This window comes from Eleutherodactylus coqui, chromosome 2 (genome assembly GCF_035609145.1).
Source record: "Eleutherodactylus coqui strain aEleCoq1 chromosome 2, aEleCoq1.hap1, whole genome shotgun sequence".
In the NCBI taxonomy this organism is placed as follows: domain Eukaryota; kingdom Metazoa; phylum Chordata; class Amphibia; order Anura; family Eleutherodactylidae; genus Eleutherodactylus; species Eleutherodactylus coqui.
In genome coordinates this window covers 147,919,244-147,935,180 of record NC_089838.1, presented here as the reverse complement: position 1 = coordinate 147,935,180, position 15,937 = coordinate 147,919,244, and the positions used below count along the sequence as shown (strand labels likewise).

Below are 15,937 nucleotides of genomic sequence, written 5' to 3'. Positions count from 1 at the left end.
CGCAAAAAAATAGTGACAGGTCTAGTTGCAATTTGCGCTGCTGCGAGTTGCCAATGCAGGTCGCATTTTGTGGTCCCCATCTGGACCGCTATCCCCATTGAAAACGCTGGGCGATATCGCAAACAAAATGGGCATGCTGCGATGTTTCCTGCATTGCATCACAAGGCGGTGCCATGCAGGGAAACATTGCAAGGGTAAATAAATCCTCGCAGCGCACAAATCTCGCACGTTTTTTAGCTAGTGTCAAGGAGCCCTTAGAGCGACCCTTCTCAATACAAAGGTTTAAAATTAGAATGCATAAGCAAGAGCTTTCACCTGTGTTTATATGGTGTTCTAACGACATCTAGTGGACATTGTGTGTAACACTTTTCTGCCAGCACATCTCTTAAAATGTCCTACTAATCCACAATAATTGGGCAGATATGTGGTAGGATGCTGTGAAGAATCGTAGAAATTGCACGAAATGTTTCAAAATGGCGCATTTGGTGATATATATATATATATATTATTTATTATGAAAATTACATTTAAGTACTTATGCATGTTCGGCATTGTTGATAAATTTGTCAAATTTCTAACATTCAACTTCATCACGTGTAACTCTTGTTTGATGTGACACTTTCAGGCCGGTTTTATGCGGCTGAGATTTGTGCGTTGTGAGACGCCCAAATCTCGCATGAATATGAACGCCATTCTTTTGAATGGGGCCATACACATGAGCGATTTTTTTTTTTTTTTTTTTTTTCTATTGCTAGGTTTCCCCATTGAAAACAATGGGAGGCACGCCTCAATCCTTCAGGCTGTCAGCTGCGGTGGAAGATCGCTACTTCCCCGAAGTGATGCTAGGTGGTTTTGATACAAAAACTCCCCGCATCTGCGGCCCGTTATCGCACTCTCCAGTGTGAAATTAGCCCTAGATTTAATGGAAGCTAAAATATTTCTTGTCCTTGATTAAATTCATCACTTATATGTAAAATATACCAATCTCTCATGCAAACACAACATGTTATATAAACCTGTGTGAGAAATGGCTTCCTGAGGGATTAATATACACCTGACAATTACATTCAGAGTCCCGGTGACCTCCTTTACTAACTCCCAATAGCATCTAGCTCAGACAGTAGGAAGACTGAACAGCTTATAGATTCTGTGAAACGTGCTTCTTATTATCCCCCCACTGTGCCAGCCTATTGTGAAATAATCTGGAATGTCTGCATGGTAGCGTGTATCCTGCTAAGAACTCTATTGGAAAAGCCTTTCTTCTTTTCATAAAGTTAAATGTTCCCTTTTGGTGAAACTTGGCCTACAAATTAGGGAATTGCAAAACCAATTGTAAAAGCAGTTCTGTGGTATAAGCCTATGAAATGGAAATGCTATTCTGTATGCCTGCTGTTCCTAGTGGTGCCTGCAGAATATAGGAAACCTACTGGGCCATGTTATGCAAAATGGTTTATAGGGAAGTACTAGTAATTATTAGGAAATTATAGTACGGTACCAGCTACATGTTGCATCCATTAAGATCCACACACAGCTCTGCTACATGCATCCTGACCGCACACATTACACACACAGCACATGACCCACGCAGCTCTACTACATGCATCCTGATCCCACACGTTACACGCACATCACATGACACACACAGCTCTGCTACATCCTGACTCATACACATTACACACACAGCTCTGCTACATCCATCCTGATTCACAGACATGACAACACAGTTCTGCTACATCCTGAATCACACACACAGCTCTGCTACATCCATATCCATCCTGATTTCCACACCTCAGCAGACTCCTGGATATAGTAATCAACCCCTGGTCATGTGATTCCTGACTCCATCCACACATGTGATCACATGACAGGGATGTCATCACAGGTGCTGGTAGCTGCTTATCCAGTATACAATACTTTCTACCAAACTGCACAGTGGCTCTTCCCACAGCAGTGACGTCACCACAGGTCCTTCAGCCCGTCGGATCTCTGTGGTGGCAGTAAGTTGGTGTCTTCTGTCAGGACCGCCGAGTTGTGTCTCAGACCAGAACGGCTTAGTTGTATTCTCATTTTGTTATTTTTGTCCTCCCTTTTTCAAAAGCCCTAACTGTGTTGTTCCTCTGTCGGTCAGGCTCTGTGTTTTATATACGCTGTAGGACCTGTGATGACGTAACCAGGGGCGGAGCATCAGAAGCACACACATACATACTAACTGACAAGTGGTCGTTAGTAGTTTAATTGTGTGAGGTATATGACAGCATTCAGCAGCTACCAGAGACCTAATGAGTAAATGACGCCATCTCACAGAATGTGGGTGAAGTACTGGTGCGCTAAATAGAAATCAAATCCCATCCCTACCTTAAAGGGGCTCTACCAGACATTAGTTATCATCAAAAAAGCGGTGATTTGTGGGATCCTCCCACTGATCACTATAACGAGGGTCCCGATATTGCGTGACCTCATTAATGAGAACTTTGTGGAAGTGACGAATGCAGCTGGGTAAAGCAGTGGTGTAAGAATAGATAGTACTACTGCACTTGTCAATTGTTAGAGATCACCAGCGGTTAACATAGTGCATACTAACACAGAAACAGGGAACGAATGCAGGGTGGATGATGGAGCTGAGCAGAGAGCTGTTGGCCCAACAGGCAAACCTATGTGTAACTAAGCATCATATAACCAGTTGAATCAAAGACCAAGTGGCAACGCCTCTCCTCACAGAATACCTTACAGTGAGTGACCTGTGTGCACATGCTGCCCCAACAAAGTAGTATTAGGGTTGTGCACTTTGACTTTTGTTACTTGTTAGAAAGGTCTCTGATCAGTTTATTGTCAAGTGTCCCCCTGCTGGGACCTCCAGCAGTCATTTGTGGTGAAAACCTGCAGCAAGTGTTCAGTTTTCCTGCAGCACCGCCTTGGGAGAAAATGAGCATTAGGGCTCCTGCACACTGGTGTCCGCGAGAAAATCACTGCAAAATCACAATTTTGCTCATGAGATGTCTGGGTGTCGGGATTCTTTTCTTGCAAAAACATCGCTGCTGCTTGCGCAGCATTTTCTCACACTTTTTTTATCTTGATACGCAATAGGAGTTTCTAATATTAAAAAACGCATTGCACAAAAGTTCATGCATTGCTATGCGATAAAAAGAAGGCTTCATAGGGAAACATGGGAGATAAAAAAAAAAAGAAGCAAAACGCAGAAAGATAGAACATGCTGCAGTTATTTTTTTTCACTTCACATTGCATGAGTGAAAACATCGCAAATGGGAATAAAACAGTTGAAAATCATTGTTCTCATAATTCTGTGTCTTCACTCACACTCGCATCTCTCAAAAAAATGCATGATTTTTTTTCGAAAGTGTGATGGCACCCTTGGGGCTCGTTCACACGAGCGTATATCGGCCCCGTTTTCACGGATGGCCGATATACGCTCCCCGTCTGATGCATTCCAATGCATCAGTTCTGATGGACGTATTCCTGATGCGTAAAAACTCCTGGTCGGCGAAGATGGCGCATACAGTGCGCATTCCCGACGGCCGTTTTTACACCGGCCGATAAAGATAGTTCTGGCAATATCTTTTCCGGCCAGAATACAGCTGGTCCCATAGATTGCTATGGGAACTGCCGGGAAAAAGGGGCGTGCGTGTGTGGGAGGGGGGGGGGGGTTTACCGTGTCTGCTAAACTCCCACCCCCTTCCCTCCTCCTCTCCGCCCTTTGCCGGCTGTTTGCAGAGGGATGAGGTGGGAGTTAGTGCACTAAGCTCCTGCCCCGTCCTTAACCCTTCCCATTGCTGTCAGCCGACAAGGGGCAGAGAGGGGACGAGAGTTTAGCACACTAGTTCCTGCCCCTTACCCTTGTCGACAGCTGGCAAGGCGGCGGAGAGGGGGAGGCACTTTAGCAAAGCTGTAGCAAATTGATGAGGATCTGGAACAGAGAAACCCCCTTTAATTCTAAATGCTTTAATGCTAGATATCAAAATTGTTTTTCTAAACTGGACATACTCGTAACGTAGAGGCTCTTAATACACTAGTTATTAATTGTAAAATGTCTTCAAGTGATTTCCTTGGAGGAAAAAGTTAAAATCGTATGCTTCACAGGCTGAAACTTGAGTAAATAGCGAAGATATGAAAGAAAGTTTGATCCTTTTAAGAGTCATTTTATTACCTATTTGTAGTTTTTTGTTTTCTAGAAGATTATCATAAGCGAATGGCAGGACACAAATCCAGTAACCCAGGGCCCTTTTACACGGAACGATAATCGTAAAGTGTAAACACGGCCAACAACTGAGTGACAAACGATAATTCATTAGCTTCTCTTTCATCATTTATTTAAAGCGCGATCGTTCTATCGGTAACCTTCATGGGTACAGCGGCCTGAATGACAACGATCTAGCCTACGAAGAATGTAAACCATTTATCTGCATGTGGATCCTGACTGTATTTTAAAGCAGAGGACTTGGAGTGATTTCACACTCCGTGTAGAAGGACCTTAATATATAGACAATGGAAAAGCTGTTGTTTCAGGTAACTACCATCAATGTTGATCCTCAGCCTGATTGCTTTTTTAAAACTTTTTAGCACAGAAATGCAATGGGTTCGGGGGATTTCACAAGACGCAGTGAAATTCCAAACCTAGGGGTCAGTTAAGACTTGTAAACTTTGGAAAGTTTATGGAACTCTTGTTTACTCTTTCAGGTGCTTTCACACGGGTGAGTGCGATATCTTACTGATAGTGGACCAGTATCGCACTCTTAAATAGTGTTGAGTCATTATTGAAATAATTAGGTTGGAGTGACATACCCGATTTAAAAAAAAAAATAAAAAATTAATTGTAAATTGAGAATTCTGATTTCGAGTTCCATTAAGAGCATTGGGAATAAAAATCAGGTTGTCTAATTTGGCCTCCAAAATGTTCCCTGAACAACACTGGTCAGCATCAGGGCTGTGGTGGGTCCCAGGTTCAAATCCTCGTCGAGGACCGATTCAAACCAAAATCTCCAGTAAAACAGCAGTACTAAGCGAATACACCTGTCCTTACTGCTCCAAGAAGAAAGCTGATGGGTTTTGGTCATTTTTGATAAACAAAAATTGGAATTTGGTGATCCAGCTTTATTGCCTGGCTGAACATAACAAGCAACCATACTCTTAAACCTGCGATTTTGGCCTGTAAATGCAATGTGTTTTGTGTGAAAAACTCATCACTGCACATGCAATATTTTTTTTTTTTTTGTTGCCTGTGAAAATCTCATGTTGTCCCAATAGTAAAAAATTGAAAATTGCATTGCACTTGCATTTACATGCGAGTGTGATATTTAAAAAAAAAAAAAAAAAAAAAAAGCCATAGGGAATAATGGGCAATTCTTAAGCAAGAATCAACCAAAAATAGCACATGCAGTGATTTTCCTATCACGGACTATCATTCCAAAAGAAAAATCAGTCATTGCATGCAATTTACACAGGCAAGTGTGATTATCGTTTTGAGCAACTTGGACCAATACTGTGCTTGCAAGCATGCAATTTTTTAGCAAGTGGGATGCATTTTGTGAGAAAAATACATCACTGTACATGCAAATTTCACATGCTTGAAAAAAAAATCACATGTTGCTCCAGTACTTTTAATCTGCTAATTGTATGTTAATGTCAGGCTTGAGAAAGAGATATAGAAAGCACTATTACTTGGTCCATCTGAATCACACAGAAACACTAATGGGGTCCCTTATATCAATCCCAGTAGTAATAGTGAAGCCCACAGTAGTCCTGTTGCAAGAATAAATATATGGACTCCATGTCAAGTACTTAAAGGAGATGTCCCGCGCCGAAACGGGTTTTTTTTTTTTTAACCCCCCCCCCCGTTCGGCGCGAGACAACCCCGATGCAGGGGTTAAAAAAACCACCCGCACAGCGCTTACCTGAATCCCGGCGGTCCGGCGTCTTCATACTCACCTGCTGAAGATGGCCGCCGGGATCTTCTACCTTCGTGGACCGCAGCTCTTCTGTGCGGTCCACTGCCGATTCCAGCCTCCTGATTGGCTGGAATCGGCACGTGACGGGGCGGAGCTACACGGAGCCGCTCTCTGGCACGAGCGGCTCCATAGAAGACTGCTGAAGACCCGGACTGCGCAAGCGCGGCTAATTTGGCCATCGGAGGCCAAAAATTAGTCGGCTCCATGGAGACGAGGACGCCAGCAACGGAGCAGGTAAGTAAAAAACTTTTTATAACTTCTGTATGGCTCATAATTAATGCACAATGTACATTACAAAGTGCATTATTATGGCCATACAGAAGTGTATAGACCCACTTGCTGCCTCGGGACATCTCCTTTAAGACCTGTGGTTACTACTATTAAGGGGGGGCTTCTGTACACCACACCCCCTCCTTCAAAGGAAGTGTCTACAATTACTTTTTTGCCATTAGGCTACTTTGATTTGTCAGTACCACTGTGAGCGCGGAGTTCTTTAACATCTACAACATTCTCAGTACATTCTATGGTACATTGAATAGCACCATTGAAAAATACAACTCGTCCTGCAAAATCAAGTCCTCATACAGCGATGGATAAATAAAGGAGTTATGATATATTTTTTATTTTTTTTTATTAAGAGGGGGGACGAAAAACCAAAAATGGGGGGGTGAAGGGCCATATCCTTAAGGGGATAAACGGATTACAAAAGAAATAGCTTTCATTTCTGTCCATCCCCCATCTAATGTTAAAATAAAAGGAAAGGTCCATTTTTAATTTCATTTTGACTTGTTGGATGGGGAAAAAAAATTTAGGTCCATCTTTTTTTGTCAAAAAAACAAAACCCACATGAAATGGAAGAAGCAAATTTAACCCAAATAAGTCCTATTGAAATCAATGGGGAAATTTCTTGGATCCTTTTTTACCATTTTTCTACCCTTAGGACGGAACAGAAAACCGAAAAATAAAACACTGATGTAAACCCAGTCTAAAATGTAACCTGTTAGGTCGTAGTTCTGCCATTTCTGTCAGACCATATAAATATACAGCCGCCAACAGATCCCGTCCAAATTTGCCAACAAAATTCTGCTCCAATTCCACATCACTGCTTACTTATGTCAGAAATGTGAAATTTGAAGCAAAGTCCTGTTTTAAGGAGAAATATGGTTTTGCATAGAGTTTGTTTGCTATAACTATTACTCCTATATTCTAGCTTTAGATGGTGATTTCCTTTTAAGCCCTCTCCAAATAAACTTGGGCTTTGTTTGTGAATTTTTGTTTCCCAATGTTATACCAGGTTTTGTGAAACAGGAAACTAATTTGTTTTCTTTTTATAAAGTATATTCAGCTGTTTTGTTGTATGGGGAGCGGACAGATAATTAAAAGTTCAAAGCTTGTTGGATATTATTCTGTTTACACAAATCATGGCTGGAATAAACAGAGATTTAGGATTCAATAGCTCTGAGCTGGTTCATGAAGCCGTGCCATCCCCGAAAAGAACAATTCCGATCACACTGGCGCCAGCTGTTGTGGGAATATTTAAATTGCTGCTCCTGTCGTTTACGCTTTGTTTATCTCCAGTTCTCATAACCTTTCCTTATTACAAGGGTTTTACAGGGTTTGGAAAGCTTGGTTATTCATGAAATAAAAACAGTCTATTTGTATTGTGCACAGTTCTTCAGTTCTCGGAGCCCAGTCAACGATATAAGGCCATGTTCATATGGCTATAATGTGGCTTCAGGTCCAAGCCTGGTGGTAGGTCTATTCTCCTAGAATGCTGTTAGTTTGGGACATTCAAACCTGCGATCAGTTCGCTAATTGAAGCTGTGAAGGTGGGTTTACATGGGACGAATGTCAGAAAACCGATGCCCGACACTCGTCCCTGTGTGTCCTCCCTCCAGTGCTGTTGCACAGGGAGCTAGTATGGCTGGCTCGCTTACATAGTGGCCAGCAGGGGAGCGGGGTGATGCAGGAGATTTCACTCCTCTCACTCCCCCACCCCTCTCCAATGACATAACACAGCAGCTGTTCAGTACTGAACGGCCGCTATTTACACTGAATGATGAGCAATCGGCTAATCGTCTATTGTTCATGCTGCATAAACGATGAGCAATAAGCAGATCGTAGATCGCTCAGTGTAAATAGCAGCTGTTCAGTACTGAACAGCCGCTGTCTTATGTCAATGGAGAGGGGCAGGGGAGCGAGAGGAGTGAAATCTCCTGCAGCCGCCTCACTGTGAGCCAGCAATACTAGCTCCCATGCAGCAGCACGAAAGCGAGTATGTGCGGGGACGAGTGTCGTTCATCGATTGCTTGACAGTTGTCCCGTCTAAAAAGGCCTTAATACGGATGCTAAAATGCAATAACATTGCAATTGTTTAAGCAGTGGATGAATGTTTCATCCTGATGTCACGGTCACATCTAACTTAAAGGGGTTTTCCAGAGAGATTACTATTGACGACCTATCCTCAGGCTAGATCATCAATAGTTGATTGCTGGGGTCCATCGCTCGGTATCCTGAGCAATCGGCTGATTGTGCGCTGCAAATACACAGGTTAGAGCGGAAGTCTCTGCTCGGACCTCTGAAGTGCCTGGCACTTGTAACTGCAGGCATGGCTAGCGTTGATTTCAATGAGCACGCTTGCCGTTACAAGTGCAATCCTACTGGAAGAGCTGAACTTTATATGGGGTAAATCAGCATCACTGTAAATAATGGCAGCGGTTTACTGACCTCTATTAAACATCAGTGTAAATGTGATTGGCTAATTCTGAACACAATCACATCCCCAAATATAAGAGGGTGTTCACAGTTAGTCCACCCTAAATGATTTTATATTGTTCTATTCATTCTTCCATCCTAAATGATTTCAGTTTGTTTTTTCAATGGAATTTTACAGATAACATTGAAGGAAATAGAACTGAAATCATTCATCTTGGTCGGATTTTTTTTTTAACATGACAAAAACCTGTCCTCTTGATCGTGCAGACTAAACAGGCTCCACAAGCACGGATAATAATAATAATAAACTTTATTTGTATAGCACCAACATATTCCGCAGCGCTTACATAGACAGGGGATGCAGAAAGACAAAGTACAAACATTACAGAACCACAGTTACAAAGTAATCAATTGATGGAAACAATAGGGGTGAGGGTCCTGCTCCAACGAGCTTACATACTACAAGTAATGGGGTGATACAGAAGGTAAAGGGGCAGGAGATGTGCACGGTATGGCGAGGTGGAGAGTGAGGGGTGATATACACATAGACAATGGTCAGACATAAGCCGTGTGACGGCAGAAACAGTATGACGGCAGGCGCGGTTTATGATGGCTAGCAGGGATTGCAGTCAGTAGGTCAGGGAGCATGTTATCAGGCGGAGTACAGAGGGGTTTGTTTAGGGAATTCGGTATGCCTCCCTGAAGAGGTGCGTTTTTAGAGCACGCCTGAAGTTCTGCGAGTCCTGGATTGCTCGGGTAGCCTTTGGTAGTGCGTTCCAGAGGACCGATGCTGCTCTGGAGAAGTCTTGGAGGCGGGAATGAGAAGTTCGAATTAAAGGGGCGCTCAGTCTGGTTTCGTTAGCAGAGCAGAGAGCCCGGGCTGGTTGATGGATTGAGATGAGGGAGACATATAGGGGGGCGCTGCACTGTGGAGGGCTTTGTGGATGAAGGTGGCGCGTTTAACCCCTTCCCGCTGCAGGGCGTAAGTTTACGTCCTGGCAGCCTGGTACTTCCCGCAACAGGGCGTAAACTTACGTCCTGGAGATAGCACGGGATCACATATGATCTCGTGCTATCCCGCAGCCGGAGCCGGCTGTCAGTCACAGCCGGCGTCCCGCTGCTACAGCGGGGGGGCATCGGAGTTGCGCCCCCGCTGTTAACCCCTTCCCTGCCGCGATCTAAGTAGATTGCGGCAGGGAAAGAGTTCACAGAGGGAGCGCGGCTCCCTCTGTGTCTCCGGCCGGAACTCGTGATGTCATCGCGAGAGCCCGGCCTGTCTCCATGGCAACAGGACGCCAGACACTGGCGTCCTGTATTGCCTATGCCTAGGATCGCTGTATAAGCGATAAGGCATGGGAGAGCAGTAGCTCTGCCATGCCTTATAACAGCGATCATCAGGGCAGTGATTAAAGTCCCTCAGAGGGACTCAAATAGTGTAAAAAAAAAAAACAAAGATTAAAAAAATGTAAAAAAAAGAGTAAAAAAAACCATTTTTTATGCTTTTTCTCAGATTAGCATAAAAAAAGGTAAAAAAGAAATAAAATCCCACATATTTGGTATTGTCGCGTCCGTAACGACGCGTACAATAAGTTGCACATGCTTTTGACTGTGCACGGAAAAAAAACGCTTAAAAAAACACTAAAAAACTGAGGCAAAATGCTAATTCTTAGCATTTTGCCTCACTAAAAACGCAATAAAAGTGATCAAAAAAGCCATATGTACCCCAAAATGGTACCAATAAAATCTACAGCTTGTCTCACAAAAAATGAGCCCTCATAGAGTGCCGTACATCAAAAAATAAAAAAGTTACAGGACTTTGAATGTAGCGATTTAGAAAAAAAAAAAAAGATTTCCAAGAAAAAGGGTTTTTATTGCAGAAAAGTGGGAAAACCTAAAAAAAATGTAAGAATTTTGGTATCGTTGTAACCGTACCGACCCGCAGAAAAAATGGAATGTCTCATTTATGCTGCATGATTAACGCTGTAAAAAAAAAAAAAAAAAAATCTATGGCAGAATTGATGCGTTTTCTCTCCCTGCTATCATTAAAAAAAAATATAAAAGTTTTACAATATAGTCTATGTACCCAAAAGTGGCACCGATAAAAACTACAGTTCGCCACGCAAAAAACAAGCCCTCATACGGCCGCGTCGACGGAAAAATAAAAAAGTTATGACTTTTGATAAACGGAGAAGAAAATCCGCCAAAAATTGTTGCGTCCTTAAGCTCAAAATAGGCCATGTCATGAAGGGGTTAAATTGAATTCTGTATTTAACGGGCAGCCAGTGCAGTGACCGGCACAGGGCAGAGGCGTCAGAGTAGCGGCTGGACAGGAAGATGAGCCTGGCTGCCGCATTCAGGATGGATTGGAGAGGGTAGAGTCTGGTGCAGGGGAGGCCGATCAGCAACGAGTTGCAATAATCGAGCCGGGAGTGGATGAGGGCAACGGTAAGCATTTTTAGCGTGTCCACAGTGAGAAAAGAGCGGATTCTTGCGATGTTCTTGAGGTGCAGCTGACATGTTCGGGCCAGAGATTGGATGTAGGGGGTAAAAGAGAGATCAGAAACAAATATGACTCCAAGGCAGCGGGCATGTTGTCTAGGAGTTATGGTGGCACCACACACTGAGATGGAGATGTCAGGATGAGGTCGGTTAGTGGAGGGTGGAAATACCAGCAGGTCAGTTTTAGAGAGGTTTAGTTTTAGGTAGAGAGAGGACATGGTGTTAGAGACAGCGGACAGACAGTTAGTGATGTTTTGGAGGAAGGGTGCAGAGATGTCACGGGCAGAGGTGTATAGCTGGGTGTCATCAGCATGCAGGTGGTATTGGAGGCCAAATCTCCTGATGGTTTGTCCAATAGGGGCTGTGTAGATAGAGAAAAGAAGGGGGCCGAGGACCGAGCCCTGGGGGACCCCAACAGCAAGGGGAAGAGGAGGGGAGGTAGAGCCAGCAAAGGAGACACTGAAAGAGCGGTCAGATAGGTAGGAAGAGAACCAGGAGAGGGCAGTATCCTTTAGGCCAATAGAGCGTAGCATACTGAGGAGGAGTTTGTGGTCAACAGTGTCAAATGCTGCGGAGAGGTCGAGGAGGATCAGTAGGGAGTAATCGCCCCTCGATTTGGCTGTCAGTAGGTCATTGGATACCCTTGTAAGGGCAGTTTCTGTCGAGTGTTGAGGTCGAAAGCCAGACTGTAGGGGGTCTAGGAGAGAGTGCTCTGATAGGTAGCTTACAAGGCGGGAGTAAACCAGCCGTTCTAGTAGTTTGGAGATGAAGGGGAGGTTTGAGATGGGTCGGTAGTTGGCAGCATCAGTAGCGTCCAGTCGGCTTCTTAAGCAGTGGGGATATGTTGGCGTGTTTGAAAGAAGAGGGAAATATGCCAGAGGTCAGAGAGAGGTTGAATATAGTGGTGAGATGGGAAATGACCACTGGGGAGAAGGAACGAAGGAGGTGTGAGGGGAGGGGGTCACTGAGGTGGTGATCAAATCAAAGACAAAATCAGTCATTACATACAATGTTAAACAACTACAACGATTGACCCATGATCACAAAAGGTTACAGTCTGTGAGCAAGTAAAGATGATGTAAGAAGTAAAAGTGCTTGCCTTTCTCAATTGTCTAGCTATGATTAACTAAATGGGGTAGTATACATAAAGTTGCATGAGCCAGTCACCAGCTGGTTTCTGTGTATATACAGATATGAAGTGCATGGAGTCTGGGGGGATACTGTTGAATGAAGGGGTCAGGTACTGAGGAAGAATGTAGAAGAGGCGTAAATGGAGGGAGAAGAGTTCGATTAGGAATGTGAAAGGCTTCCTAAAAGAGAGATGTTTTTAGGGCACTCATTAAACTATGAGTATTGGTGATTAACTTGATTGGCTGTGATGGGGAATTCTAGAGAACTTGCAGCTCAAGAAAAGTCTTGAAGATGGAAGGGGGAGGTTCAGATTAAGAAAGATGTTAGTCTGAGATTGTTGGCATAACGTAGACTATGGGCAGGGTGATAGACAAAGATGTAGGGAAAATATAGGGAGGTGCAGCACCGTGGAGAGCTTTATGGATGATAGTGATGAATTTATATTGTAATCTATAGGTGATGAGCAACCAGTGCAGTGGCTGGCACAAAGTGGAGGCATTGTTTGTAGTGGTTGGACAGAAAGATGAGCCTAGTCGCTGGATTCAGACTAGATTGGAGAGGGGAACGTTTAGGGAGGGGAAGACCGATGGGGAGTGCATTAAAGTAATTAAGGTGAGAATAGATCAGGGCAACAATAAAGCCTTTTGCGGTTTCCACAGAAAGAAAGGGGAGAGAGGTGTTTTGAGGTATAGGTGATCTGAGCATGCAATATAGGGAGCAAAGCAAACATCAGCATCAAATGTGAGCACATGACAGCAGGTGTCCTGCCTAGCAGTTATTGTATCACAAACTGAAATGAAAGTATCCGAGTTTAATAGGTTAGTAGGTGATAAAAACCCAAACATTTAAAGAGGTTTTATCATTACTTTTAAAACTTTTCCAGCAGCTAGGCCTAACTATAACATGAAAAAATAGAAAAAAAAACTCTCCTTGGACCTATAAAGCGGAGCGGAGTGTCTCACATTGCATCGGCTTCCGGGAAGATCACCATACATAAGCAAGTGACCACTGTGGCCAGTCAGATAGCACAGCGCTACACCCCCAAACTCCTGGCTCAGGTTATGAGCGATGATGGCAGGAGTGCAGATGGTGGCGCTGCGGTCCCTGATTGGCTGCAGCACTCGGGTGCTTCTACCCAGAAGCCAGTGCTGGGGCAGTGTGAGCTGCTTCGCTTTTGTGCTCCAAGGAGAGGCAAGTATAATCTAGCTTTTTATTTTATAGCAGGCCAAGCTTCTGGGGGGAAAACATTTTTTTTGTAATAGTAAACACCCTTTTTGAAAGAAACTGATTCAGATAGAGCAAGTATAATGAAGAAAAAATGTTTGGTACCGTGTTAGGCAGTTGAGCAAAATGTGATTGTTCCCAGCTAGAAAAATCACATAATCTGGAAGATATGATACCTTATAATGGCTAACAAAATACACCATGTTACAACAAGCTTCTGAACCAATAAAGGGTTCTTTAGGCAAAAATGAAATAGATCCGAAGAGACATGCATATTTATACGCACATACTTATCACAAGGCACATACATTACATAAGTATGTGTGTATAAATATGCATGTCTCTTCGGATCTATTTCATTTTAGCCTGAAGAAGAACCCTGTGTTGGTTCAGAAGCTCACTATAACATTGTGTATTTTTGTTAGCCATTAAAAGGTATGTCTACAAGGTTACGGGGTTTCTCATGCTGGGAACAATCACAGATAGAACTAGAAGGTGATGTTGAAGACTACGGACAATCACTTGTGTTCTGTAGTAGTGAAGGGAGAATGTCATGGAAAGAAATATATAGTTGGGTGTCGTCAGCGTAGAAATGGTACAGAGAGGTAGAAAGAAAGCCAAGAGAGAACGGCATTCTTAAAGGGGTTGTCTCGCGGCAGCAAGTGGGGTTATACACTTCTGTATGGCCATATTAATGCACTTTGTAATGTACATCGTGCATTAAATATGAGCCATACAGAAGTTATTCACTTACCTGCTCCGTTGCTAGCGGCCCCGTCGCCATGGATCCGTCTAATTCTGATGTCTTCTTGCTTTTTTAGACGCACTTGCGCTGTGCGGTCTTCTACCTGGTGAATGGGGCCGCTCGTGCCGGAGAGCTGGTCACCGCGTCATCGTAGCTCCGCCCCATCACGTGTGCCGATTCCAGCCAATCAGGAGGCTGGAATCGGCAATGGAACGCACAGAGCCCATGGTGCACCATGGGAGAAGACCCGCGGTGCACCATGGGAGAAAACCGCAGTGCATCCCTGGGAAAGGACCGGCGGCCATCTTTGGGAGAAGATTTTTTAAAGTCCTTATTTCATCGGATCGGTGAGTAGCAAGCGGTTTAAAAACCGCTTTAATTTGCTATTTTATGCCAGGGGGGTGACAGGGGGAATGGGGTAAGGTAAAATTTTGATGTTTGCCGCGAGACAACCCCTTTAAGGCCAACAGAGTGGAGCATACGGAGGAGTTGGTGATCTACAATGTCAAATGTTGCAGAGCGATCCAGAAGCATCAGTAGAGAGTAGTTGTTTTAGCTAGTAGGAGATTCTTTGAGATTTTAGTAAGGGCAGTAGCTGTAGAATGTAGAGTCTGGAAACCAAATTGCAAGGGGTCAAGGAAACGGCAGACCGTTGATTATACAAGAGAAGATCAAGTGTTCCAGGAGTTTGATGATCTTAGAGACAGGTCAATAGTGAGCAGCACAGGACATTTCAAGATTGTTTTTTTCTTTTTTAGTAATTTGGATATAACTGCATTTTTAAAATAGGGGAGAGATGTTAAATAGTGTAGTGAACAACGGATTTGGTCAATTTTAGCTTTGGAATGGGTGGCCAGATCTTCAGCACAGAGATCTTTACCCAGTTTACAATGTGCAAAGTGGTTACGCATCACTTAATATATTTCTGTCCCTATTTTGGCTCACAATCTATATTCCCCTATCTGTATGTTTGTTTTTGGAGTGTAGAAAGAAACCCATACAAACTCCATGCTGATGTTGTCTTCAGTCAGCAAACCACTGAGCACCATGCTGCCCAGATGCTCTTTATCAGTTTAGCATTCATTTAGTTCAGGTTTCCCCACCTCCAGTCCTCAGGGACCGCCAACAGGTCATGTTTTCTGGATTTCCTCAGTATTGCACAGGTGATGTAATTATTGTCGGTGCCTCAGACATTGCCACAGGTGTACTTACCATAGGATATCCTGAAAACATGACCTGTTGGTGGTCCCTGAGGACTGGAATTGGGGACCCCTGATTTAGTTGATTGGGCTTAAACCCCTTTCTATATGTTCAGTGCCCTATTATCATGAAGCTTTAATATAAATAATAATCCTGCTGGACTCAATGAACATTGTGATAGGTGACATTCCAACTCCTCAGCACTTTTCTATCCAATGTAAATGACTGACATTGATGGAAATTATGTAAGACGAAGACCAAAGAGGTCTTTTTTCACGTATTCGCCTCTATGGTGCCATACTATGGTGCTAATGCAGTTCTCTGCGTAAACAATAGCAATCAGCATGGAACCAGCACTGGACTCCTAAAATGCAACGTGAAACTAGTCTACCATGGTAATTCTCTGGGTATGAGTCTTTACCAGATTCTCTACCTCTGTTATTGTGTATCTGTGCTAAAATAG

The 15,937-nt window shown here is 43.6% G+C and overlaps 1 protein-coding gene across 5 annotated transcripts in view; it reads left to right on the top strand.

The window, feature by feature from the left end:
* Positions 1-15,937, top strand: part of PPHLN1 (periphilin 1) — a 72,149-nt gene that overhangs the window by 12,592 nt on the left and 43,620 nt on the right. The gene's annotated exons all lie outside the window — the stretch shown is intronic.